This window comes from Ranitomeya imitator, chromosome 1 (assembly GCF_032444005.1).
Source record: "Ranitomeya imitator isolate aRanImi1 chromosome 1, aRanImi1.pri, whole genome shotgun sequence".
NCBI lineage: Eukaryota > Metazoa > Chordata > Amphibia > Anura > Dendrobatidae > Ranitomeya > Ranitomeya imitator.
The window spans coordinates 1,245,416,258-1,245,444,229 of record NC_091282.1 but is presented as its reverse complement, the minus strand read 5'-3'; positions in this window follow the sequence as shown (position 1 = coordinate 1,245,444,229).

Here is a 27,972-nt window from a genome sequence, read left to right as displayed (position 1 = left end):
CACAATTGGAGAGAGACAGATGGCACACCCAGGAGTCAAGACTGGCACACAAGCAAAAAGGGCAATATTAATCTCGCACTGATTTGATTTTTTTTTTTGTTTTTCAGGGAGACTTTAGAAAAAAAAATACAAAAAAAATGATTTTTTCAGGAATAATTTAGAAACCAAATAAAATAAAATGATTTTTTCAGGGAGAATTTAGAAAACAAATAAAACAAAAAATAGGCTTTCTAGGGCCCACTGAGTGAGAGATGACGCACACAGGAGTCAGGAGTGGCACACAAGCCCAGAGGCCAATATTTATCTCCCACTGATTGATTTAGTGATTTTTTCAGGTAGATTTTGGAACCCAAATCAAGCAAAAAAATAAATAGGCTTTCTATGGCCCACAATTGGAGAGAGAGAGAGAGATGGCACACCCAGGAGTCAAGACTGGCACACAAGCAGAAAGGGCAATATTAATCTCCCACTGATTTGATTTTTTTTTTTCAGGGAGACTTTAGAAAAAAAAATACAAAAAAATGAATTTTTCAGGAAGAATTTAGAAACCAAATAAAATGAAATGATTGTTTCAGGGAGAATTTAGAAAACAAATAAAAAAAATAGGCTTTCTATGGCCCACTGAGTGAGAGAGGACGCACACAGGAGTCATGAGTGGCACACAAGCCCAGAGGCCAATATTTATCTCCCACTGATTGATTTAGTGATTTTTTCAGGTAGATTTTGGAACCCAAATCAAGCAAAAAAATTAATAGGCTTTCTATGGCCCACAATTGGAGAGAGAGAGATGGCACACCCAGGAGTCAAGACTGGCACACAAGCAGAAAGGGCAATATTAATCTCCCACTGATTTGATTTTTTTTTTTTTTTCAGGGAGACTTTAGAAAAAAAAAATACAAAAAAAAAGATTTTTTCAGGAATAATTTAGAAACCAAATAAAATAAAATGATTGTTTCAGGGAGAATTTAGAAAACAAATAAAAAAAAAATAGGCTTTGTAGGGCCCACTGAGTGAGAGATGACGCACACAGGAGTCAGGAGTGGCACACAAGCCCAGAGGCCAATATTTATCTCCCACTGATTGATTTAGTGATTTTTTCAGGTAGATTTTGGAACCCAAATCAAGCAAAAAAATAAATAGGCTTTCTATGGCCCACAATTGGAGAGAGAGAGAGAGATGGCACACCCAGGAGTCAAGACTGGCACACAAGCAGAAAGGGCAATATTAATCTCCCACTGATTTGATTTTTTTCTTTTCAGGGAGACTTTAGAAAAAAAAATACAAAAAAATGAATTTTTCAGGAAGAATTTAGAAACCAAATAAAATGAAATGATTGTTTCAGGGAGAATTTAGAAAACAAATAAAAAAAAAATAGGCTTTCTATGGCCCACTGAGTGAGAGAGGACGCACACAGGAGTCAGGAGTGGCACACAAGCCCAGATGCCAATATTTATCTCCCACTGATTGATTTAGTGATTTTTTCAGGTAGATTTTGGAACCCAAATCAAGCAAAAAAATTAATAGGCTTTCTATGGCCCACAATTGGAGAGAGAGAGAGAGATGGCACACCCAGGAGTCAAGACTGGCACACAAGCAGAAAGGGCAATATTAATCTCCTTCTGATTTGATTTTTTTTTTTTTTCAGGGAGACTTTAGAATAAAAAATACAAAAAAATGAATTTTTCAGGAAGAATTTAGAAACAAAATAAAATAAAATGATTGTTTCAGGGAGAATTTAGAAAACAAATAAAAAAAAATAGGCTTTGTAGGGCCCACTGAGTGAGAGAGGACGCACACAGGAGTCAGGAGTGGCACACAAGCCCAGAGGCCAATATTTATCTCCCACTGATTGATTTAGTGATTTTTTCAGGTAGATTTTGGAACCCAAATCAAGCAAAAAAATTAATAGGCTTTCTATGGCCCACAATTGGAGAGAGAGAGAGAGATGGCACACCCAAGAGTCAAGACTGGCACACAAGCAGAAAGGGCAATATTAATCTCCCACTGATTTGATTTTTTTTTTTTTTCAGGGAGACTTTAGAAAAAAAAATACAAAAAAAATGATTTTTTCAGGAATAATTTAGAAACCAAATAAAATAAAATGATTTTTTCAGGGAGAATTTAGAAAACAAATAAAACAAAAAATAGGCTTTCTAGGGCCCACTGAGTGAGAGATGACGCACACAGGAGTCAGGAGTGGCACACAAGCCCAGAGGCCAATATTTATCTCCCACTGATTGATTTAGTGATTTTTTCAGGTAGATTTTGGAACCCAAATCAAGCAAAAAAATAAATAGGCTTTCTATGGCCCACAATTGGAGAGAGAGAGAGAGATGGCACACCCAGGAGTCAAGACTGGCACACAAGCAGAAAGGGCAATATTAATCTCCCACTGATTTGATTTTTTTTTTTTCAGGGAGACTTTAGAAAAAAAAATACAAAAAAATGAATTTTTCAGGAAGAATTTAGAAACCAAATAAAATGAAATGATTGTTTCAGGGAGAATTTAGAAAACAAATAAAAAAAAATAGGCTTTCTATGGCCCACTGAGTGAGAGAGGACGCACACAGGAGTCAGGAGTGGCACACAAGCCCAGAGGCCAATATTTATCTCCCACTGATTGATTTAGTGATTTTTTCAGGTAGATTTTGGAACCCAAATCAAGCAAAAAAATTAATAGGCTTTCTATGGCCCACAATTGGAGAGAGAGAGATGGCACACCCAGGAGTCAAGACTGGCACACAAGCAGAAAGGGCAATATTAATCTCCCACTGATTTGATTTTTTTTTTTTTTTTAGGGAGACTTTAGAAAAAAAAATACAAAAAAAAAGATTTTTTCAGGAATAATTTAGAAACCAAATAAAATAAAATGATTGTTTCAGGGAGAATTTAGAAAACAAGTAAAAAAAAATATAGGCATTGTAGGGCCCACTGAGTGAGAGATGACGCACACAGGAGTCAGGAGTGGCACACAAGCCCAGAGGCCAATATTTATCTCCCACTGATTGATTTAGTGATTTTTTCAGGTAGATTTTGGAACCCAAATCAAGCAAAAAAATAAATAGGCTTTCTATGGCCCACAATTGGAGAGAGAGAGAGAGAGATGGCACACCCAGGAGTCAAGACTGGCACACAAGCAGAAAGGGCAATATTAATCTCCCACTGATTTGATTTTTTTTCTTTTCAGGGAGACTTTAGAAAAAAAAATACAAAAAAATGAATTTTTCAGGAAGAATTTAGAAACCAAATAAAATGAAATGATTGTTTCAGGGAAAATCTAGAAAACAAATAAAAAAAAAATAGGCTTTCTATGGCCCACTGAGTGAGAGAGGACGCACACAGGAGTCAGGAGTGGCACACAAGCCCAGAGGCCAATATTAATCTCCCACTGATTGATTTAGTGATTTTTTCAGGTAGATTTTGGAACCCAAATCAAGCAAAAAAATTAATAGGCTTTCTATGGCCCACAATTAGAGAGAGAGATGGCACACCCAGGAGTCAAGACTGGCACACAAGCAGAAAGGGCAATATTAATCTCCCTCTGATTTGATTTTTTTTTTTTTTTCAGGGAGACTTTAGAAAAAAAAAATACAAAAAAAATGATTTTTTCAGGAATAATTTAGAAACCAAATAAAATAAAATGATTGTTTCAGGGAGAATTTAGAAAACAAATTAAAAAAAAAATAGGCTTTGTAGGGCCCACTGAGTGAGAGATGACGAACACAGGAGTCAGGAGTGGCACACAAGCCCAGAGGCCAATATTTATCTCCCACTGATTGATTTAGTGATTTTTTCAGGTAGATTTTGGAACCCAAATCAAGCAAAAAAATTAATAGGCTTTCTATGGCCCACAATTAGAGAGAGAGATGGCACACCCAGGAGTCAAGACTGGCACACAAGCAGAAAGGGCAATATTAATCTCCTTCTGATTTGATTTTTTTTTTTTTTTCAGGGAGACTTTAGAATAAAAAATACAAAAAAATGAATTTTTCAGGAAGAATTTAGAAACAAAATAAAATAAAATGATTGTTTCAGGGAGAATTTAGAAAACAAATAAAAAAAAATAGGCTTTGTAGGGCCCACTGAGTGAGAGAGGACGCACACAGGAGTCAGGAGTGGCACACAAGCCCAGAGGCCAATATTTATCTCCCACTGATTGATTTAGTGATTTTTTCAGGTAGATTTTGGAACCCAAATCAAGCAAAAAAATTAATAGGCTTTCTATGGCCCACAATTGGAGAGAGAGAGAGAGATGGCACACCCAAGAGTCAAGACTGGCACACAAGCAGAAAGGGCAATATTAATCTCCCACTGATTTGATTTTTTTTTTTTTTCAGGGAGACTTTAGAAAAAAAAATACAAAAAAAATGATTTTTTCAGGAATAATTTAGAAACCAAATAAAATAAAATGATTTTTTCAGGGAGAATTTAGAAAACAAATAAAACAAAAAATAGGCTTTCTAGGGCCCACTGAGTGAGAGATGACGCACACAGGAGTCAGGAGTGGCACACAAGCCCAGAGGCCAATATTTATCTCCCACTGATTGATTTAGTGATTTTTTCAGGTAGATTTTGGAACCCAAATCAAGCAAAAAAATAAATAGGCTTTCTATGGCCCACAATTGGAGAGAGAGAGAGAGATGGCACACCCAGGAGTCAAGACTGGCACACAAGCAGAAAGGGCAATATTAATCTCCCACTGATTTGATTTTTTTTTTTTCAGGGAGACTTTAGAAAAAAAAATACAAAAAAATGAATTTTTCAGGAAGAATTTAGAAACCAAATAAAATGAAATGATTGTTTCAGGGAGAATTTAGAAAACAAATAAAAAAAAATAGGCTTTCTATGGCCCACTGAGTGAGAGAGGACGCACACAGGAGTCAGGAGTGGCACACAAGCCCAGAGGCCAATATTTATCTCCCACTGATTGATTTAGTGATTTTTTCAGGTAGATTTTGGAACCCAAATCAAGCAAAAAAATTAATAGGCTTTCTATGGCCCACAATTGGAGAGAGAGAGATGGCACACCCAGGAGTCAAGACTGGCACACAAGCAGAAAGGGCAATATTAATCTCCCACTGATTTGATTTTTTTTTTTTTTTTAGGGAGACTTTAGAAAAAAAAATACAAAAAAAAAGATTTTTTCAGGAATAATTTAGAAACCAAATAAAATAAAATGATTGTTTCAGGGAGAATTTAGAAAACAAATAAAAAAAAAAATAGGCATTGTAGGGCCCACTGAGTGAGAGATGACGCACACAGGAGTCAGGAGTGGCACACAAGCCCAGAGGCCAATATTTATCTCCCACTGATTGATTTAGTGATTTTTTCAGGTAGATTTTGGAACCCAAATCAAGCAAAAAAATAAATAGGCTTTCTATGGCCCACAATTGGAGAGAGAGAGAGAGAGATGGCACACCCAGGAGTCAAGACTGGCACACAAGCAGAAAGGGCAATATTAATCTCCCACTGATTTGATTTTTTTTCTTTTCAGGGAGACTTTAGAAAAAAAAATACAAAAAAATGAATTTTTCAGGAAGAATTTAGAAACCAAATAAAATGAAATGATTGTTTCAGGGAAAATTTAGAAAACAAATAAAAAAAAAATAGGCTTTCTATGGCCCACTGAGTGAGAGAGGACGCACACAGGAGTCAGGAGTGGCACACAAGCCCAGAGGCCAATATTTATCTCCCACTGATTGATTTAGTGATTTTTTCAGGTAGATTTTGGAACCCAAATCAAGCAAAAAAATTAATAGGCTTTCTATGGCCCACAATTAGAGAGAGAGATGGCACACCCAGGAGTCAAGACTGGCACACAAGCAGAAAGGGCAATATTAATCTCCCTCTGATTTGATTTTTTTTTTTTTTTCAGGGAGACTTTAGAAAAAAAAAATACAAAAAAAATGATTTTTTCAGGAATAATTTAGAAACCAAATAAAATAAAATGATTGTTTCAGGGAGAATTTAGAAAACAAATTAAAAAAAAAATAGGCTTTGTAGGGCCCACTGAGTGAGAGATGACGAACACAGGAGTCAGGAGTGGCACACAAGCCCAGAGGCCAATATTTATCTCCCACTGATTGATTTAGTGATTTTTTCAGGTAGATTTTGGAACCCAAATCAAGCAAAAAAATTAATAGGCTTTCTATGGCCCACAATTAGAGAGAGAGATGGCACACCCAGGAGTCAAGACTGGCACACAAGCAGAAAGGGCAATATTAATCTCCCTCTGATTTGATTTTTTTTTTTTTTTCAGGGAGACTTTAGAAAAAAAAAATACAAAAAAAATGATTTTTTCAGGAATAATTTAGAAACCAAATAAAATAAAATGATTGTTTCAGGGAGAATTTAGAAAACAAATTAAAAAAAAAATAGGCTTTGTAGGGCCCACTGAGTGAGAGATGACGCACACAGGAGTCAGGAGTGGCACACAAGCCCAGAGGCCAATATTTATCTCCCACTGATTGATTTAGTGATTTTTTCAGGTAGATTTTGGAACCCAAATCAAGCAAAAAAAATAAATAGGCTTTCTATGGCCCACAATTGGAGAGAGAGAGAGAGATGGCACACCCAGGAGTCAAGACTGGCACACAAGCAGAAAGGGCAATATTAATCTCCCACTGATTTGATTTTTTTTTTTTTTCAGGGAGACTTTAGAAAAAAAAATACAAAAAAATGAATTTTTCAGGAAGAATTTAGAAACCAAATAAAATGAAATGATTGTTTCAGGGAGAATTTAGAAAACAAATAAAAAAAATAGGCTTTCTATGGCCCACTGAGTGAGAGAGGACGCACACAGGAGTCAGGAGTGGCACACAAGCCCAGAGGACAATATTTATCTCCCACTGATTGATTTAGTGATTTTTTCAGGTAGATTTTGGAACCCAAATCAAGCAAAAAAATTAATAGGCTTTCTATGGCCCACAATTGGAGAGAGAGAGATGGCACACCCAGGAGTCAAGACTGGCACACAAGCAGAAAGGGCAATATTAATCTCCCACTGATTTGATTTTTTTTTTTTTTCAGGGAGACTTTAGAAAAAAAAATACAAAAAAAATGATTTTTTCAGGAATAATTTAGAAACCAAATAAAATAAAATGATTGTTTCAGGGAGAATTTAGAAAACAAATAAAAAAAAAAATAGGCTTTGTAGGGCCCACTGAGTGAGAGAGGACGCACACAGGAGTCAGGAGTGGCACACAAGCCCAGAGGCCAATATTTATCTCCCACTGATTGATTTATTGATTTTTTCAGGTAGAATTTAGAACCCAAATCAACCAAAAAAATAAATAGGCTTTCTATGGCCCACTATTTGTGAGAGAGATGGCACGCTCAGGACTGGCACACAAGCCCAGAGGCCAATATTAATCTCCCACTTTTTTTTTTTTTTTCCAGGGAAAACTTATAAACCCAATAAAAAAAATAATAAATAGGCTTTCTATGGCCCACTATCTGAGAGAGAGAGATGGCACGCTTAGGACTGGCACACAAGCCCAAAGGCCAATATTAATCTCCCACTGATTGATTTATTGATTTTTTCAGGTAGAATTTAAAACCCAAATCAACCAAAAAAATAAATAGGCTTTCTATAGCCCACTATTTGTGAGAGAGATGGCACGCTCAGGACTGGCACACAAGCCCAGAGGCCAATATTAATCTCCCACTTTTTTTTTTTTTCCAGGGAAAATTTATAAACCCAATAAAAAAAATAATAAATAGGCTTTCTATGGCCCACTATCTGAGAGAGAGAGATGGCACGCTTAGGACTGGCACACAAGCCCAAAGGCCAATATTAATCTCCCACTAATTGATTTATTGATTTTTTCAGGTAGAATTTAGAACCCAAATCAAGCAAAAATATTAATAGGCTTTCTATGGCCCACTGAGTGAGAGATGGCACACACAGGAGTCAGGAGTAGCACACAAGCCCTGAGGCCAATATTTTTCTCCCACTTCTTGATGTTGTGATTTTTTCAGGTAGATTTTGGAACCCAAATCAAGCAAAAAAATAAATAGGCTTTCTATGGCCCACTGAGTGAGAGATGGCACACACAGGAGTAAGGAGTGGCACACAAGCCCTTGTGCCAATATTTTTCTCCCACTGATTGATGTAGTGATTTTTTCAGGTAGATTTTAGAACCCAAATCAAGCAAAAAAATAAATAGGCTTTCTATGGCCCACTGAGTGAGAGATGACACAGACAGGGATGGCTCTCTAGCAGAAATGCCAATCTTAATCTCCCACAAAAAAAAAAAAAGGAACTGTCCTTCAATTACTATCTCCCTGCAGTAATCTCAGCCAGGTATGGCAGGCAGCAATAAGGAGTGGACTGATGCACAAATTAAATAAAAAGTGTTGACAAACAAACAAGATAGCTGTGCAGAAAGGAAGGAACAAGAGGATTTGTGCTTTGAAAAAAGCAGTTGGTTTGCACAGCGGCGTACACACAGCAATGCAGCTATCAGGGAGCCTTCTAGGGCAGCCCAATGAGCTACAGCGCTGAGGAAAAAAAAAAATGTAGCTTCCACTGTCCCTGCACACCGAAGGTGGTGTTGGGCAGTGGAAATCGCTACAGCACAAGCGGTTTGGTGGTTAATGGACCCTGCCTAACGCTATCCCTGCTTCTGACGAAGCGGCAGCAACCTCTCCCTAAGCTCAGATCAGCAGCAGTAACATGGCGGTCGGCGGGAACGCCCCTTTATAGCCCCTGTGACGCCGCGGACAGCAAGCCAATCACTGCAATGCCCTTCTCTAAGATGGTGGGGACCAGGACCTATGTCATCACGCTGCCCACACTCTGCGTTTACCTTCATTGGCTGAGAAATGGCGCTTTTCGCGTCATTGAAACGCGACTTTGGCGCGAAAGTCGCGTACCGCATGGCCGACCCCGCACAGGGGTCGGATCGGGTTTCATGAAACCCGACTTTGCTAAAAGTCGGCGACTTTTGAAAATGAACGACCCGTTTCGCTCAACCCTACCCTTAAGGATGTCATGGTGGGATTTCCTATGCCTGCTGGTCTGAATGAGTCTATGTCTTTGGCCATTCAGATCGGTCGACGCTTGCGCGAGCGTAAATCTGTGCACCATTTGGCGGTATTATCTGAGCATGAACCTGAGCCTATGCAGTGCGATAGGACTTTGACCAGAGCTGAAAGGCAAGAACACAGACGTCAGAATGGGCTGTGTTTCTACTGTGGTGATTCCACTCATGCTATCTCCGATTGTCCTAAGCGCACTAAGCAGTTTGCTAGGTCTGCCACCATTGGTACGGTATAGTCGAATTTTCTTTTGTCCGTTACTTTGATCTGCTCTTTGTCTTCCTATTCTGTCATGGCATTTGTGGATTCAGGCGCTGCCCTGAATTTGATGGACTTGGAGTTTGCTAGGCGCTGTGGGTTTGTCTTGGAGCCCTTGCAGTGTCCTATTCCATTGAGAGGAATTGATGCTATGCCTTTGGCCAAGAATAAGCCTCAGTATTGGACCCAGCTGACCATGTGCATGGCTCCTGCGCACCAGGAGGATATTCGCTTTCTGGTGTTGCATAATCTGCATGATGTGGTCGTGTTGGGGTTGCCATGGCTACAAGTCCATAACCCAGTATTAGATTGGAAATCAATGTCTGTGTCCAGCTGGGGTTGTCATGGGGTACATGGTGATATTCCATCTCTGTCTATCTCATCATCCACCCCTTCTGAGGTCCCAGAGTTCTTGTCTGATTACCTGGAGGTATTCGATGAGACCAAGTCCAATGCCCTACCTCCGCATAGGGATTATGATTGTGCTATCGATTTGATTCCTGGTAGTAAGTTTTCTAAGGGTCGACTGTTTAATTTATCTGTACCTGAGCACGCCGCTATGCGGAGTTACGTGAAGGAGTCTTTGGAGAAGGGTCATATTCGCCCGTCATCGTCGCCATTGGGAGCAGGGTTCTTTTTTGTGGCCAAGAAGGATGGTTCCCTGAGACCTTGTATTGATTACCGCCTTCTAAATAAAATTACGGTCAAATTTCAGTACCCCTTGCCGCTGCTGTCTGATTTGTTTGCTCGGATTAACCCTGCTGTTCTGTTGGTCAAAAATGACCGACTTTGAACTTCAATATTCTTTAAAATATTCAAGATGCGGCTCTGAAACCCGTGTCCGACCGACCCATCCTCATTTAAGTCAATCAACCACAAGTTTCAGAACCGCATCTTGAACACCCCAAAAAATACCAAAGTTCAAAATAGGTCTCCCCAGACCGAACAGAACAGCAGGGTTAAGGGGGCTAGTTGGTTCACCAAGATAGATCTTCGTGGTGCGTATAATCTTGTGCGTATTAAACGGGGCGATGAATGGAAAACAGCATTTAATACGCCCGAAGGCCATTTTGAGTACCTGGTTATGCCATTCGGACTTTCTAATGCTCCATCAGTGTTTCAGTCCTTTATGCATGACATCTTCCGAGAGTACCTGGATAAATTCCTGATTGTATACTTGGATGATATTTTGGTCTTCTCGGATGATTGGGAGTCTCATGTGAAGCAGGTCAGAATGGTGTTCCAGGTCCTGCGTGCTAATTCTTTGTTTGTGAAGGGGTCAAAGTGTCTCTTTGGTGTTCAGAAGATTTCATTTTTGGGGTTCATTTTTTCTCCTTCTACTATCGAGATGGACCCTGTTAAAGTTCAGGCCATTTATGATTGGACTCAGCCAACATCTCTGAAGAGTCTGCAGAAGTTCCTGGGCTTTGCTAATTTTTATCGTCGCTTCATCGCTAATTTTTCTAGCATTGCCAAACCGTTGACTGATTTAACCAAGAAGGGTGCTGATGTGATCAATTGGTCTTCTGCTGCTGTGGAAGCTTTTCAGGAGTTGAAGCGTCGTTTTACTTCTGCCCCTGTGTTGTGCCAACCAGATGTTTCGCTTCCGTTCCAGGTCGAGGTTGATGCTTCCGAAATTGGAGCAGGGGTTGTTTTGTCGCAGAGAAGTTCTGATTGCTCGGTGATGAAACCATGCGCCTTCTTTTCCAGGAAATTTTCGCCTGCTGAGCGAAATTATGATGTAGGTCATTGTTGCGGAGATACGTGGCACCTGTGGTTCCATCTATTGATCCTCCTGCTCTGGTTTTGGTTGAAGGGGAATTGGAGTATATAGTGGAGAAGATTTTGGATTCTCGTGTTTCGAGACGGAAACTCCAGTATCTGGTTAAGTGGAAAGGTTATGGTCAGGAAGATAATTCCTGGGTCTTTGCCTCTGATGTCCATGCTGCCGATCTGGTTCGTGCCTTTCATGTGGCTCATCCTGGTCGGCCTGGGGGCTCTGGTGAGGGTTCAGTGACCCCACCTTAAGGGGGGGGTACTGTTGTGAATTCTGTGGCCAAGCTCCCTCCTGTGGTCGAGAGTGGTACTTCGGCTGGTTCTGTCTATGAGCTTCCTTTGGTGGATGAGAGTGGTACTGCAGCTTCTGAGTTTCCTTCCTCAGGTGATGAGGTTAAGTCGTTAGGTGCTGCTCTATTTAACTCCACCTGGTGCTTTGATCCTGGCATCCAGTCAATGTTCTAGTATTGGTCTTGCTTCCTCCTGGATCGTTCCTGTGGCCTGTCTATCCTGCATAAGCTAAGTTTTGCTGGTGCTATTTTTTGCTTGCTATTTTTTCTGTCCAGCTTGCTTTATTGGTTTTTCTTGCTTTCTGGAAGCTCTGAGACACAGAGGGAGCACCTCCGTACCGTTAGTCGGTGCGGAGGGTCTTTTTGCCCCTCTGCGTGGTTGTTTGTAGGTTTTTGTGTTGACCGCAAAGCTATCTTTCCTATCCTCGGTCTATTCAGTAAGTCGGGCCTCACTTTGCTAAATCTATTTCATCTCTGTGTTTGTATTTTCATCTTACTCACAGTCATTATATGTGGGGGGCTGCCTTTTCCTTTGGGGAATTTCTCTGAGGCAAGGTAGGCTTACTTTTCTGTCTTCAGGGCTAGTTAGTTTCTCAGGCTGTGCCGAGTTGCATAGGGAGCGTTAGGCGCAATCCACGGCTACCTCTAGTGTGGTGTGTTAGGATTAGGAATTGCGGTCAGCAGAGTTCCCACGTCTCAGAGCTCGTCCTTTGTTTTTGGTAATTGTCAGGTCACTTTGTGTGCTCTGAACTTCAATGTCCATTGTGGTTCTGAATTACCTGTTCATAACAGACATGGCTCTTCAAACCATCACTGATTGTGGAAACTTCACACTAGACCTCAAGCAGCTTGGATTGTGTGCCTCTCCAATCTTCCTCCAGACTCTGGGACCTTGATTTCCAAATGAAATTCAAAATATACTTTCATCTGAAAACAACATCTTGTACCACTGAACAACAGTCTATTTCTTTTTATCCTTGGCCCAGGCATTCTGGCATTGTCTATTGGTCATGAGTGGCTTGACACAAGGGATGCAACACTTATAGCCTATGTACTGGATATGGCTGTGTGTAGTGGCTCTTGAAGCAATGACTCCAGCAGTAGACCACTCCTTGAGAGTCTTCCCTAAAATTTGAAATGGCCTTTTCTTAACAATCCTTTCAATGCTGTGGTTTTCCCGGTTCCTTGTGCACCTTTTTCTACCACACTTCTTCCTTCCGCTCAACTCTCCATTAATTTTCTTGGATACAGTACTCTGTGAACAGCCAGCTTCTTTAGCAATGACCTTTTGTGTCTTACCCTCCTTGTGGAGTGTGTCAATGACTACCTTCAGGACATCTGTCAAGTCAGCAATCTTCCACATGATTGTGGAGCTTACTGAAACAGACTAAGGGACCTTTTTTAAACTCTTAGGAAGAATTGCAGGGTTTTTTTTTTGTTAATTATTCAAATTTACTAAAATAATGGCTCTTGGATTTTCATTGGCTGTAAGCTATAATCATCAACATTAACAGAAATAAACACTTCAAATAGATCATTCTGTATAATGACTGTCAGAAAACTGGAAACACTGCAGCACTTCCTCAGTCAAGCGGAAACAGGCTGTGCTGAATCTAATATGCTTAGGTGACACACCGCACAATGCTTTAAAGTTGTGGAGAGCTCTGAAAGAGCAGGCAGATCTGTGGCTGACACCGCTGAATTTACAGCCAGACATGGTCGTGCGTGACAATGGCTGGAACATGGTGGTGGCTCTGAGGCGAGGCGAGCTCACACATGCACCATGCCTGACCTATGTGCTAAACCTCGTGGTTAAGAGGTTTCTGAAAACCTACCTAGAGCTGCTCGATATGCTTGTCAAAGTATGCCACCTGTGTACCCATTTTAGAAAGTCAGCTACCACTTCCTCCGCTGTTGCCGTGCGTCAGCAGTGTTTGCAGCTTCCGGCTAACCAACTGGTGTGTGATGTCCCCACTTATTGCCGTGATGCCGTTTACCATAATAGATAGGTCAGGTATGGGGGATACGCGAGATGTGGGAAAGATGATGAGTTTGGTTTTGTCTACATTGAGTTTTAGGAAGCGAGAGGTGAAGAAGGAGGATATGGCTGACAGACACTCCGGGATTCTGGACAGCAGAGCGGTGACATCTGGGCCAGAGGGGTAGATCTGAGTGTCGTCCGCATACAGGTGGTACTGGAAGCCATGGGACTTTATGAGTTATCTTAGGCCATGGGTATAGAAGATAAAAAAGTAGGGGCCCTAGGACAGAGCCATGCATGAAACAAAACCAACCTAATATGTGCTTAGTCAGAAGCGGGGTTAAATGGCTTCGGCTTGGACTAGTGGAAACATTTTTCATGGTTGGTGTAGGTAAAGGGAGTTTTACAGTTTTCATTTCGTACGCTCTATATAAATGTAATGTTTTATACATTTTCTAATTTACATTGTGGTTCAATTAGTTTGCTGTCAATTAATCAGAAATTGACTGCCTTCACCTTGGATAGATAGAACAATAGACAGACATAGATAGATAGATAGATAGATAGATAAATAATGGATAGATAGATAGATAGATAGATAGATAGATAGATAGATAGATAGGTATAAGATAGATAGATAGATAGATAGTAATTATATAATAGAAATAGATAACAGATAATAAATAGATAGATAGATAGATAGATAGATAGATAGATAGATAGATAGATAGATAGATAGATAGATAGATGATCTACATGGGTTAAATATATGATGGAACAATACTTTTTGTATCTCATATAATAAGCAGCCTGCCCAAAACGACTCCTTTAAAGGCTACACGTTGGCGTTCTTATTGCATTTGAGCCATGCCAAATTGTAAAACCCAACAAATCCTATCAGGTGGGACTGACTCTGGTGGATGGCACCATTGTGCTTATCAGCAGCATCAGCACCTCATCATAGCTTGGATGAATAGTGGGCTGATTAGAACTTAATGAGCCATGGCATTCTATCCCTTCACAAAGTGCAAGAACAGGACATGTGAAATCATCCCCATGGTAAGGCAATAAAAAGTTATTAGTAGTAAATACTTCAATTCAGCCAACAGACTGGAACATAAACTGGCAGCAAGACAAAATCCTAGTAAATTAGCTGACATTTTAAAAGGCTCCAAAGTTTTATATCCAGGCACTTAATACACTTAGACAAAGGATATTGTTTACTGTAATTAATGTTCGCTCCTATTAGTACTACTATGAATTCATAAACCAAGTTAGAGTAATTTTTATTGTCACTTAATGGCTTTTTGTAATATTTTGTGGAAAACAGCTTGGGTAAAACAAGATTAAAAAAATATCCTGAACTATAATATTTTTGTTTTGCTGTTTAATGCATTTACCATTAAAAATGGATGAATTTTTGCTTTCTTGGCCTTTTTTTCAGAGAATATGAATGATAACACCAAAACGTTTTCTCCACTCATGGTTAGTGGTTGGGTGAAGCCATTTATTGTCAAACTACTGTGATTTCTATTTTTAAATTATGACAACCCAAAACATCCAAATTACCCTAATCAAAGTTCACATACCTCATTTCTTAATACCGTGTATTGCCCCCTCTAACATCAATGACACCTTTAAGTCTTTTGTAGTAATTGTGGATGAGGGTTTTTATTTTCTCAGCTGGTAAAGCTGCCCACTCTTCTTGGCAAAAAGCCTCCAGATCCTGTAAATTCCTGGGCTGTCTAGCATGAGCTGCAAGTTTGAGATCTCTGATAGTAGCTCAATGATATTGAGGTCAGGAGACTGAGATGGCCACTCCAGAACCTTCACTTTGTTCTATAGAAGCCAATGACAGGTCGACTTGGCCTTGCGTTTTGGATCATTGTCATGTTGGAACATTCAAGTACGTCCCATGCGCAGCTTCCAGACTGATGTTTGCAAATTTGCCTCCAATATTTGCTGATAGCGTGCTGCATTCATCTTTCCTTCAACAGTAGGATCCAGGAACCTTGTTTTCCCTCCTGCGCAACCTTAACCATGCAGGTACTGGCAGCACTTTCACCGTTTACTTTATCTTTTCATTTGTGTTCCTAGATCCCATTGTTGCAATGGTCATTGTGTACTTGGGTATCCTCATTTGTTATGCGCTTGCACTTTATCACACTGCGTTCTCATCCTGTGTGGATTACTCCATTTTGATTCTTTATTTGCAACATGCTAGTTATTATTCTCTTGATCCTTGAATACATTCATCCGCCATTTTAGTGACTGCTGGTGTACTTTTTTACTCATGTCTTACTTTGTTGCCACAGCTGCTTCAAATTTAATATACCCATTTGATTTATGCTGTTATTAAATATACTATTTGTGGCTACTTTTACTATATCTCTATTTTTGTGTACTTCTTGTTTTACTTGGTCTTCTACGATTTTGGCTGTTTGGAGGTCACTCTGTCTTGTTCTATGCCAATTTTTTCAAGCACCTACTTGTATTATTATCTCCTTTTAATATTTCTGTTTTTAATCAACATACCAATAAAATAGTTTTATTTTACCTTGGGTTGTGCACTTACCTTTTTTGGGTATAGGATTGCTTGTAGTCTGCTCCTATGGAGACACAGATCGGAATTGAAGCTGCAGACATGAATTGCTAAGTGAGTTTTAATCAAGAGAGTTGGCATAGTTTCTTCAGTTTCGATTTGAAATGCACTGATAAACTTTTGTAAATGTAGTCTACCCAGTTTAGCAATTTCATTATCCAATTAGTACTTGATTTGTAAATGTTGGCTCTCAAATCAGGATCTTCCTCCAGAGGCATATCCAGGGGGTCAGCCGGGGCTTGTGCCCCGGGCACAGCCAACAGGGGAACACCATCAGGCGGCCTGATGAGGCAGTCCAAGGAAGAAGCTCCCCGTCGGCTGCATTCTGCCGCCCCCACACTGAGATTCTGCAGTTCTCTGAGCCGGCTCAGAGAAAGTGCTGCATGTCAGTTCCCAGAGATTTGTACTAGCGTCTTCAAACGCGAGTACACTTGAACTAAGCCCTGACGGCCGCCGGCAGTTAAACGCCAGCAGCATGATCAGGTCATATGATCACGGTGCTGGCGTCACTCGCCGGCTCTTCAGACAGAGGCGAAGGCACAGGGCACAGCGTTATGATTGGTGGTAAGTGCTTCAGACAGGGTAATGGAGCTGAAGACACCTAAGATTAATGGTGGAAATTTAATGACATGCTCTGGAGCCTAGAAAGGGATGGTTGGGGTCGGGGACACTATATGGAGTCAGTGCAAGGAAATGTGTGAGAAAACAGTAGGATTGGGGGATGGCTGCAGACACATGGATAGGGAGCAGGGGGAGTAAATTGAGGCCTGTGGTTGAGGAGCAAGGTCAGGGGGTGGATGGGTGATGGTGGGGGATTTATTCTGTTAGAGGGATTTATTCTGTAAGGAGGATATATTCTGTGGGGGGATTTATTCTGTGCAGAGGATTTTTTGTGTGAGGAGGATTCTGTGGGGGAAGATTTACTCTTTAGGGATTTATTTTGTGGAGGATTCATTCTGTGAGGGGGGTTTATTCTGTGAGGAGGATATATTTTTTGGGAGTGGGGGATTTATTCTGTTGGGGGATTTATTCTTTGGGGGTGGGGGATTTCTTCTGCGAGGATGATTTTTTTGTGGGGGATTTATTCTGTTAGCAGGATATATTCTGTGGGGGATTCATTCTCTGAGGTGGATTTATTCTGTGGGGGGATTTATTCTGTGAGGAGGATATATTCTGTGGGGGGATTTATTCTGTGAGTAGGATATATTTTATGGGGGGGATTTATTCTGTAAAGAAGGATTTATTCTGTGGGAGGAAGATTTATTCTGTGGGAGGAAGATTTTGTTTAACAGGGGGAGTGATTTGAGGACACAAGTTTGGGGAGCAAGGGAAAGGTGCAGACACAATATGGAAAACGGGAAAGATTTGAAACCACAGTATGAGGAGCAAGTGGGGGATAGGTGCATTCACAGTATGGTGATTGGGAGAGATAGGAGCAGACACAGTAGTGGGGGATTGGTGCAGACACAGAATGGGGTCATGGTTGGAGACACAGTATGGGGAGTCAGAGGGATTTGTGAGGTGTATGGTTAACAGGGGGGATGTGAGAGAAGACAGAATGAGAAGGCAAGGGGTAATGTATGAGGAGACTATTGAGGGGAATAATGTGAGGAGACAGTATGGGGAGTGTGAGTGGGCACAGAATAAAGGCTGAGGAGTGTGGTGAGGTAGCATGGGGAAAAGCGCAAGTTCACAGCCATGGAGGGGGAGTGTGGTGTGGGGACACAGTATAGAGACTGAGCCCTATAGGAGGAGACAGAGAGTGAATAGGAACCCCAATATAGAAAGGAGAGGGCAGTGTGGCGGGCACGTATCATAAGAGGGACAGTGTCGGGGTCATATTTTGTACAGAGAATATAGTGAGGGGCAATTATTTATTCAGAGGCTCAGCATATGGCAGATATTTTTATTCGGGAGCATTTTAATGACACTGGAATCTTTAAGCTCGTCGTGTGGGGATGTGCTGTACAAGATCAGAGAAGATGGAAGACTGTGGAGATGAGCTATGGGAGAGGCATCATTATGGCGTCTGGACAAAATAAAGTTAAAACAAAAGAGACGGTGTCTCTGGAGTCGTTCATCTAAAACCGGCTGCGATAAAAGCCCGATAAGATAAAATGCTACCAGCAGAGCAGCACAACACCTCCAAGGAATAGAGGGACAGGTCATGCCAGGTTTCCAGCTTTGATACCCAACAGCTGTAGGTCACAGAGCAACTATTGAGTATGCTGGTTTTATCAGCCAGGTATTGCTTGTCAATCTTTCAAAAACTTTTCCCCTCATTTTAAACTATACCATGTCATCAGGGCATGGATGCTGAGAGGGTGTCATGAAATTGATTCAGGCCTTTGACAGTGTACACCTGTCTCTGCTGTACCTGGTGTGTGTCTCCCTCACCTCTCCTCCTTGATTGGGCTAGAGTTGTCTTATGGGAATTTTTTCAGCATATTTTCCACAGTGGCCTTCTAGTATAGCACCATTTAAGTAGACCTATTCGCTACAGGAAGAAGAGATACAAAGGTCACCTTGTAGCAGGGAAAAAACAGTATTATTTTTTGGCCAACATTAATGTAACGAGAGGGTCACGGGAAAGGCAGCAGTACATAAAGTCTGCTACATGTGCCAAACTCCCTGCAGCCTACACTTTCCTGTCTCCACAATGACGACTGATCTCCATCTCCTCCTCCTGTATCTCTTCCTACTCTTTCCCCTCTTCAGCCTATCTATGTAGGAGAGACGGGACGAAGCTTGTGTGTGTACATACCAGGTCCTTTTGATCCTCAGCTTTTTCAGCCTCCAGCTCATCATTGGTACCCAATCTGGGCTGAGCAGATGAGATAAGGCTGATGTGGGTAGCATTTCTCTGACTCATGTCTTCTGCCATGTCAACCTGGTCTGCATGTAAGGGTACCGTCACACAGTGGCACTTTGATCGCTAGGACGGCACGATCCGTGACGTTCCAGCGATATCGTTACGATCTCGCTGTGTCTGACACACTACTGCGATCAGGGACCCCGCTGAGAATCGTACGTCGTAGCAGATCGTCTGAAACTTTATTTCGTCGATGGATCTCCCGCTGACATCGCAGGGCCGCGCTTAGTAACCCGATGTTTACCCTGTTACCTGCGTAAACATAAAAAAAACAAACATTACATACTTACCTTCAGCTGTCTGTCCCCGGCGCTCTGCTTCTCTGCACTCCTCCTGCATCCTGTGTCAGCGCCGGCCAGCCAGAAAGCACAGCGGTGACGTCACCGCTCTGCTTTACGGCTGACCGGCGCTGACAGTGCAGAGGAAAGCACAGCGCCAGAGTACAGACACGGAATGTAAGTATGTAATGTTTGTTTTTTTTACATTTACGCTGGTAACCAGGGTAAACATCGGGTTACTAAGTGCGGCCCTGCGCTTAGTAACCCGATGTTTACCCTGGTTACCAGGGGCCTTCGGGATCGTTGGTCGCTAGAGAGCGGTCTGTGTGACAGCTCTCCAGCGACCAAACAGCGACGCTGCAGCGATCGGCATCGTTGTCGTATCGCTGCAGCGTCGTTTCAGTGTGACGGTACCCTAAAGATTCATGTTTAACTGTCAGCAGTGAATGCTTAAGTAGGAACAGAAGTGAGATAGTTGTGCTGATAATGGAGTCATCAGTGGAAAGGAGCAAACTTGTTCTGAAAACGTTTGCCAGTCTCAAAAACATTGACATTTCACATTTGGATTTGTGTTCAGATTCCTGAATTTGATAAATGATCAAGTTTCCACTAAAGGTACCGTTACACTTAATGATTTACCAACGATCACGACCAGCGATACAACCTGGCCGTGATCGTTGGTAAGTCGTTGTGTGGTCGCTGGGGAGCTGTCACACAGACAGATCTCCAGCGACCAACGATCAGGGGAACAACTTCGGCATCATTGAAACTTTCTTCAACGATGCCAAAGTCACCGTGTAACCAGGGTAAACATCGGGTTACTAAGTGCAGGGCCACGCTTAGTAACCCGATATTTACCCTGGTTACCATTGTAAAAGTAAAAAAAAAAACACACAGGGAAGCTGACGGTGGGGGACGTGACAGACATCGGAATGTGAGTATGTAGTGTTTTTTTACTTTTACTATGGTAACCAGGGTAAATATCGGGTTACTAAGCGCGGCCCTGCACTTAGTAACCCGATGTTTACCCTGGTTACAAGTGAACACATCGCTGGATCGGCGTCACACACGCCGATCCAGCGATGACAGTGGGTGATCAACGACCAAAAAAAGGTCCTGATCATTCCCCAACGACCAACGATCTCCCAGCAGGGGCCTGATCGTTGGTCGTTGTCACACATAACGATTTCGTTAACGATATCGTTGATACTTCACAAAAAGCGTGACGTTGCAACGATATCGTTAACGAAATCGTTATGTGTGAAGGTACCTTAAGGCTGTTATCTTACTGGCGGCTCTAATCTCATTACTGTTGGGGGCGAGCTGTCAGCGAGCTTTAACCCTCAGCTGTTAGCTTTGGCAAGGTTGATTACCAAGAATAGAGTCCCCACCCCATTTTTTTTAAAAAAGGATTTAAATAAATTATTTTTGAAAAAGGCATGCCCCCCCATTTTTTACAACCAGCCAAGGTAAAGCAGACATATGGGGGATGGTTTTCTCAGGCTGGTAATGGGCCATGGATATTGGCCCCCCAGCCTAAAAATAGCAGCCCGCAGTCACCCAAAAAACACACAAGTTTAAAGTCCTATATCTGAAATAAAAGCACACTATTCCAGTTTTATTTCAAACTAACAAACAGTTATATTAACCTAATTCTCTTTCCATTAAAGTCCTCATCTCCTGCAATAAAGCAACCATATCCCTTGCCTGTCCGTCATTATGTCCCACGCTGTAACGTAACCCATGCCTGGGGATAAACAGTTTTCAACCTGGACGGTGCCAAGATAAGACCATCCAGACTGAATGAGCTGCTGCGAGGTCAGCCTCATTAGTAACATTGATGTCATTGAGGTTACCGCCAGTCACTGAAGCTACATTCCCGGCAAGGCCCCTGAACTGCAGGGACCTCAGTGAGATCACTGCTAGCACTGTGAGAAATAGTCTCATGGTACAGTGCTGAGCTCAGAGAGTTCACCAGGAGAATAAGAGAAATTTGAAATTTGAACTCACCGCAGCACCGTGAGGCTTTTCCTCACTGTGTTAGGAGTGACCTCACAGAGGTCCCCATATTTCAAGAGACATGGTTATTTGCTCCTATCATCATACCGCCAATCTTCTCTGGGTGGGATACTTAGACAACTAGTAACACTCAGAACACAGATCTGCAACAAGGCCACAACCTATTACGGATGTCTTCTGGACACTGTCTGTTCCATGAGCCTCCTGAGGAACTATATGACGGACGTGGAAGTGATTTGCATGACAGAGGCTGCAGATAAGTTAAAATATTCTGATGCCTTGCTATGTGTTTGGAATTTATGCCTTTTGACTGTATTTGGCTGGCTGGTTCACCACTAACCACTATTGGGCCTATCAAATCACAGATGACTAATTGGATTCAGAAATTTTTTTCTACATTTTTGGGAATGATATATACCACCAAAATTTAGCCGAGAGCATATAATACTCTACGGATGACTAATTGAATCCTGAAAAATACTATAATATACCAAGAATCGCATTACAGTGTATGGATGAATCATTGCATCCATAAAAAGTTTTAGAAGGATTTTTTCAAGGTTTATATACCATAGTAATATAACAAGAACCGCGTTACAGTGTATGGATGAATCAGTGAATTTTTTAAATGTTTTGGAAGGATTTTTTCAAGTTCTATAACCTTACATGCCAATATAAATTCCTTAGGAGGGTTATTTTCAATGGAGAAAAAAGAAGTTGATTTGCATTTTTATTTTTTTCATATTTTTTAAAACAATTTTTTTTCACTTTCCGCTGTACTTTTTAGTCCCCTTAGAGGATTTTAACTTGTGATCATCCAATTGTTTGCACTATGGTATTGCTATGTATAACAAAAACTATATCTCCTAAGAAAACCAACTACATGTTGGCATTCACAAGATGACAGGCACAGGGCATTTCAGCACCCCCCTCCCCACCCCACCATCATGACAACCCATCAGTGTCTCATTATCAAAGTCAGTGAGCTAGTATTTGATGTAAATGGCATGATGGCATGATATGTGGGGAAGAGGTTAATGCATGTTTATTATTTTATTTTTCTTTCTTTACCTATGAGAATGTACAGTATAGTACAGAATGTTCTGTTTTGTACCCTTTATTTAACCCCTTCATCTCCAATTTTTCTGAAGTAGAATGAACAAATCAAAAGCAGGTCAAGAACTGATTTTATTTATTTTTCATGCTGCTCATCTTGTGCCATTAGACGACTTTGTTCTTTGGGCCGGTGCGATTACAGCTTTAGCAGATTTCTATCTTTTTTATGTATATGTATGTTTATATATGTATGTTGTGGTAGAGCGGCTGTCAAGGGGTTACCGAGACAGTGCGGAGCCAGAAGACCGCCACAGCATCTGATTGCTCCTACTCTGGCGCTGAGAACAATCACTTCTCCGTCATATTAAATGTGCATTTCTTCTGGCAGAACAAGGGTTAATTGGTCATGTTGGAAATCCCTGTGCTCAGCTGGCCTCTCTTTTTCCACTTTTATATTCTGGGCTCTATTACTAATCCTCATCAGAGCTAATAATAATAATAATATTTATTTTTATATAGCGCTAACATATTCCGCAGCGCTTTACAGTTTGCACACATTATCATCGCTGTCCCCGTTGGGGCTCACAATATAAAATTCCCTATCAATATGTCTTTGGAATGTGGGAGGAAACCCATGCAAACACGGAGAGAACATACAAACTCTTTGCAGATGTTGTCCTTGGTGGGGTTTGAACCCAGGACTCCAGCGCTGGAAGGCTGCTGTGCTATCCACTAAGCCACCGTGCTGCCCCATCCACTGTGCCACCATGCTGCCCCATGCTAGCTTTATTGCTGCATGCCTAACGGAGGGAAAGGAGTTGGCATAAGAAGGAGGAGTTAGTAGTGACTGTTGCTTGGTTTTTACATGTAGTAATTCCTTATCCTCTATTTTGTTGTTTTCACCATTCCTGCAGACCACAGTGGATTCCTCTGTCATATGTGAGTGAATATTTTGTATGTCTGGAGTTTTCTGCTAACCCCTATCAAAGTTGCCCTGTTTGTAGAGTTGGTGTACTGTGGTGCACAGTAGCGCCCCCTCTTCCATGGGGGGGGGGAGAAGAGAACAGACAAAGGGCTAACTTAGAAGATAATGGAAGGGCAGAGGCCCCGACATCTTCACATTCTGAAGTATCCCAAGGAGTAGGGCAAGCTATGATGCCCCTTAGTGTTAGAGAAAGGAAAGGAGCCCCTGTTCCCGGGTCATATGACAGCTGTGTTGTGACAGCGACTCACTCAGTGGGACACAGAGGTGTAACCGGAACACTGCGTCTTTAATAAAATGCTTGGTTTTTTGAGACAACACAAGCCAAGCTTGGAAAAGTAAACATGTCCCTCTGGGCAAAACAGTAAAACAAAGAAACAAAGAGAAACACAGTTCTTTTCCTAGCAGGGATCAGTCCCGCTCACAGGCAGCAATGTCCTCAGTTCAAATTTAGCACACACTTTCCTGTAGTGCTCTGTCTCCAGGCACACACTGACCACTGAAAGCTTTTGTCAGGCAGCCATTTAAACCCATACCATGTGACTCTTCCATCATGTGATTGATCGCATGATCTCAATATCACACAGGTCCTTTCAGGACACTGTAGGTGGAGATACGTGGACATTCTTCCTCCCGCTCTATGATCGTCCACTAAAACCAGCTCATAATATAACTTTCTATAAACACGTAGTGTGCAGGAGGAAACTATTCTGGTTTTACATCACTGATGCCATCATGCCCAGTGACACGTATCTGTGTCACCTCTGGAGTCCAGTTGCCACAATGGCATTGCCTTCCTCACGGGGGAGGGGTGATGTCATGCCTGGATGCAAGGAGGGGTTCCCTAATCAGGTAATACAAGCATACAACACCTTACTAACTCCAGACCAGAAGGGGGGGCTTTAAGCCCGGTTTCATGGTAGCTTCCCTATAAGTTCTTGTCTGGAGGTGGGGTTAGTGAGTTGAGTGTGAGACACTGAAGGGAAAGGAAGCAAGAGAGGAGCCTGGGGCGTGGAGCTGCAATTGGACTCACCACAAGATAAAGCGCAAAGAGACTGGACATCGGAGTCCATGGTGGTGAGAGGATTTCGTACTCAGACACCGAATCCGGAGGGCAGGAGATTCCAAGTCTCCTGGCCCCACCTGACATCTGGAGGCTCACAGCAGGTCATGAGCCTGGGGCTGCCAGAAAGAAGGCAGTGTCTAAGGCAGGCTCAGGCTGTCAGCGATACGGATTGGAAGTACAGACACTGAGAGGACTTGTGCAGAGCTTCAGGCAGCAAGGGTCAGAGTACAAAGCGCAGAAGGAAGGCCTCCAAACCCACCTAGTTAGCTGGAACCCAAGTTGTTTCCAGGCTGCTCGGACCCCATCTCCACCTGCTACCTGTACCCTGGACTGTACCTGCATTTCATCAGTAAAAGGTAATAGAAACTGCTATCCCTGTGCCCTTCAATTATTTCCTGCACCCTCAGTCCTGCACCCCACCGTCAATCATCGTCAGTCCTGGGGACTAAGCTCTACCTGTGGGGAGCTATACCAACTCTGCTGCAACTTCATCAGCCCCAGGGGACTCCTTTAAGCAGCGTTGGCCATCCTGGCCGAATACCACAGGTGGCATCACGAATTATCCTTTATAGACTTTATCCTCCACTTCCATTCATCCCCTTTAAGTGGAAGCCTATGGACTTGGACTGGGTCACTGCTACTGTGACCACCCCTTTAAGTACCGCCAACTCCAGCCTGAGTACCCCACGGCCCTAGCGGGCGCTCCATATCTCCCCTCCATCACCTCATCAGTGACTGTCACATGTATATTCAGTATTTGATACCACATTTTTAGCATTTTTATGTTTTGTCGCTTTCACACAATATTGTGCCTTTTTGTCCCAACAAGATCTCGGCAAAATCTGTCGAGATGATTACATAAATCTGTTGGACTGCATGTTCTACCAAAGGATCCAATTGAGCTTATTACAATGTTTTGGGGAAGGGTGTTTTCTGTTATGGCTACTTCAATAAAGAGGATGGTATCATGAAATGGAAATGGTAACACATTGATATAATCCATGATACAGTATTACAGACACAGTGGGGGGATCTCGCAGTTGGTATCAGAACACGAGAGAAAGTGGAGGTTCCCCATCCTTGAAAATGGTAAAAGTGCGGAATTCAGAATTAAAGCACATTGGTTTATTTTATTCATTTGGACATTAATCAAAGAAAGTTTTATATCTCAAGATGGCATACTGAATTCAATGGACACCATGAAATAGTTTATTTGTCCTACGGTGGCGCTGCAGGGAAATTGAACAGATATATTACAGCTGATGGCTGGGATACAATATGACTAACCTGTCGTAGCGGACTCTTTTAACAAAAATCTGTTGTCTGAAGCTGGCAGCCGCTTTCAGGAGTTAAGGTACCGTCACACTCATCGATGCTGCAGCGATATAGACAGCGAGCCGACCTAAACTAGATCGCTGGAGCGTCGCTGTTTAGGTCACTGTAGAGACATCAAACTCAGCAACTCCAGAACGATGCAGGAGCGATCCAGTGACGTAACGGCGACTCACTTCTCGTTCTCGCTGATTGTTAGCTCCATGTCAAACAGCCGGAGTGTACCGATCCGACACACATCTAGGGGCCCTATGCTCATTGCTGGCATCGTTGCTTTTGATGTCAATCATGACGATACATGCCGACCTGGCGACGAAATAAAGTTCTGGACTTCTAGCTCCGACCAGCGATGGCACAGCGGGATCCAGATCTCTGCTGCGTGTCAAACACAACGAGATCGCTATCCAGGACGCTGCAACGTCACGGATCGTTGTCGTTCTCTTTGCAAAGTTGCTGAGTGTGACGTTAGCTTTAACTTTTTATCCGCACTTGGTCATTAGTATTCCTGCCTTTATGTTCTTTAGTATTTGTTTGTGCATAATCACTACAGTCAGAAGTGGCATTTTCTCCCTTTTCTTTATATTTTGCTGCTAATTCACATTAGAATAAAACCCCATAAAGAATGTGATTACAAGACTTCCTTCTAAGCAAATTGACTTGTTTCTCAACACATCCATAGATTTAATATAATTACTCACCAGCTCCCAGTCTGCCTCATTTCTTCGTGTTTTTGTGCTTTTATCCTCAAATGATCTGGTATATATTATTAATACAGCTTGCTCGCTTAGTGTTTTCTCTTTTGTCTTCTGAATTAACATTTCTATTTGGTAAAACCTACAGAGAACTCAAACATCCTATTAGTCAATGTTTCAGTATCGGTGCTTATAAATGTGTCTTTTGTTCTTCCCATCATTTGCTCCAATTTTTCCCTCATATACATGACATTAAAATTCCATTAGTACGGAATCCATGGAAGAAGTAGGACATTATCTTGACTATTTACAAATGGATATATTATTATATTCTAATGGATTTAAAAGGGTCTATGACTCCTAACTCAAATTTATTTTCTTGTACAGATGTGTCTACCCTTTCCTCTCTGAATTATTTTTAAATCTCATATTTAATAAAATACAATTGTAAGATATTTTTCCAAGCAATACCCTGAAGTGGTTGTCCACTACGGAACAACCCCAACTTAATGACTTTAGAGCTATTTAAATGTCCAAATTCATGGGTCACGTGACATTGTTGTGTTATGTGTCTGTTGGAGCCCATCTGGTTCATTGCATCCCTTACTATCTCATCAGAGCAGATGTCTGACCTGAATATTGAGGAACTAAAGCTGATCAGATGTTGTGTGACCCTTCTGGAATAGTGGTAATAAAAGTGCTAGAATGGCATCTCTGTGGAGGTATCTGCTGATTTTATTTTATATAGGGACCCAACGTTATTAGGCTGGTGTTGTCCAGTAGTGCAGGAGAAAACTGTGTTAGTCCTGCTGCTGGATGAGCCCCTTTTTCCTTGCATACTTGACCCAGGAACCTGCCTGGAGATATCTGCACCTTGTACCCTCCTTCATTAATGAAGGCACCACATTTTAAAGAAGACATGAACATACTAGAGCTAGTTCTGAGAAAAATGACCAGAATTGTGACCGGTCTACAAACAATGTCATATGAGGAACGGTTAGAGGATTTGGGAATGTTTATCTTGCAAAAAAGAAGTCTGAGAGGAGACTTAATAGTTGTCTACGAATATCTCACACTGTAGAGGAACCAGCTTTATTCTCATTTGCACAAGGGAAGTCTAGAAGCAATGGGATGAAGCGTTAGGTCTCTTCCAACTCTACTGTTCTATGATTCTACGATTTTTCCTTTTTCCTCTTCTTAATATTATTTTGATTGTCCAGGAGTGGCAACCCTTTAATAGACAGCAATCCACATCACAACCACTGGGTAGCCATGGAAAGACATATTTCGCAAAAGCATCTCAATAGTATTGCAAAATCCTTTTACCATACCTTAGTAAGTCAAGTATAACGGTGAGCTAAGACACATCTGCACTTTGGTCACAACGGGTACATAGAACATTGTCTGTTCCATGGAGGAATCCATTTGCCTTAAGTACAATAGTTTACTTGTACAAACACCCTTAATTTCTTCAGAGATCATAAGAGAGTAAAAGAAATCCCAGAAACATTGGGTATATGGGGCACGGCACCAAACGGGTGCCACCACCCAGAAAAACTAGCTACATGCATGCAGATGGAAAAGCTGGAGAAAGAGGAGTAGCGAATGATCAAAATGATTTTTAATATGTGACTGAACAATAAAACAGGTAATACTAAAACAAGTACAAAAAGATATATGTAATACAGCAAAGATAGACAAAGACAGTATCAGCCAGAGATCACTC